This window comes from Microtus ochrogaster, chromosome 10 (genome assembly GCF_000317375.1).
Source record: "Microtus ochrogaster isolate Prairie Vole_2 chromosome 10, MicOch1.0, whole genome shotgun sequence".
Taxonomy (NCBI): domain Eukaryota; kingdom Metazoa; phylum Chordata; class Mammalia; order Rodentia; family Cricetidae; genus Microtus; species Microtus ochrogaster.
This window is the reverse complement of record NC_022016.1, coordinates 57,708,290-57,709,457: the sequence shown is the minus strand read 5'-3', so window position 1 is coordinate 57,709,457 and position 1,168 is coordinate 57,708,290. Positions and strand designations below refer to the sequence as shown.

At 37.3% G+C, this 1,168-nt stretch overlaps 1 protein-coding gene across 1 annotated transcript in view; it reads right to left on the bottom strand.

Moving 5' to 3' along the window:
- Zmym4 (zinc finger MYM-type containing 4) overlaps positions 1-1,168 on the bottom strand; it is a 127,087-nt gene that overhangs the window by 26,987 nt on the left and 98,932 nt on the right. The gene's annotated exons all lie outside the window — the stretch shown is intronic.

Sequence of the window (1,168 nt, the reverse complement as noted above, 5' to 3'; positions counted from 1 at the left end):
GCCACCATGTGGTTGCTGGGAATTGAACTCAGGACCTTTGGAAGAGCAGGCAATGCTCTTAACCACTGAGCCATCTCTCCAGCCTGTTTGTTTGTTTTAAATAAAGAAAGAACAAGAAAATAAAGTTGTGTGGGAAGGAGTCTATGAAAAATAGAAGGAGGGAGAAACATGATCAAAGGATGCTTATATGAAAATTTTTCTTTTTCTTTTGTTTGTTTGAAACAGGGTTTTTCTATGTAGAGCTGGCTGTCCTGGAACTTGCTCTGTAGATCAGACTGGTCTGTCGCGAGTGCTGTGTTTTTTTATTTTTTATTTGTTTATTTGCTGAAATGTCTTCAACAAAAAAGTTTAAGACTACTATGTTTAGTGCATATGTGCAATCAGGGTTGCTAGTAAATGGAAGGGAAGGAAAGATTGAACTCATGCAAGGCAGCAAATACCTTTATTCAATGAGCCATCTCACTGTCCTGTCCTATTCTTTCGGGAAACCCCTTTCAATATGAAAAACAACCTACATGAATTTAACTAGTATACTTTAACATACAAAAGTTAACTTTTAAAAAGAACATGTAAAATTAGCCAAATTTAGAGTTTAATGACAGAAAATTTATATGTTTGTTTCATTTTTGGTTTTTAAGAGTTTCTCTGTGTAGTCCTGGCTGTCCTGGAACTCACTCTCTCTGTAGACCAGGCTAGTCTTAAACTCAGAGATTCTCCTTCTTTTGCCTCCAGAGTGCTGGGACTGTAATATTTAGATTTTTAATGATCTTTAGTGATATGTATGTATGGTTAAGTACAGGTTTGTGCAGTAATCCCTAGTATCCAGAAGAGAGTGTTGGGTTCCCTAGGGTTCCAGTTATAGCAGCTATGAGCTGCATAACATACAAGAATAATCAAATCCATGTCCTCTACAAGAGCAGGAGATCTTAACTGCTAAGCTGTTTCTACAGCTCCTGGTATTATTCTATCTTAAAATTATTTACTTTTTATCATGTTTGCACATGAATATGGACCTATGCATGCTATATGGTATGTATGTGTGTGGGGTCAGAAGACAACTTACAAGTGTCAGATTTCTCCTTTTTTTGTTTTTGTTTTTTGAGACAGGGTTTCTCTGTGGCTTTGGAGCCTGTCCTGGAACTAGCTCTGTAGACCAGGCTGGTCTCGA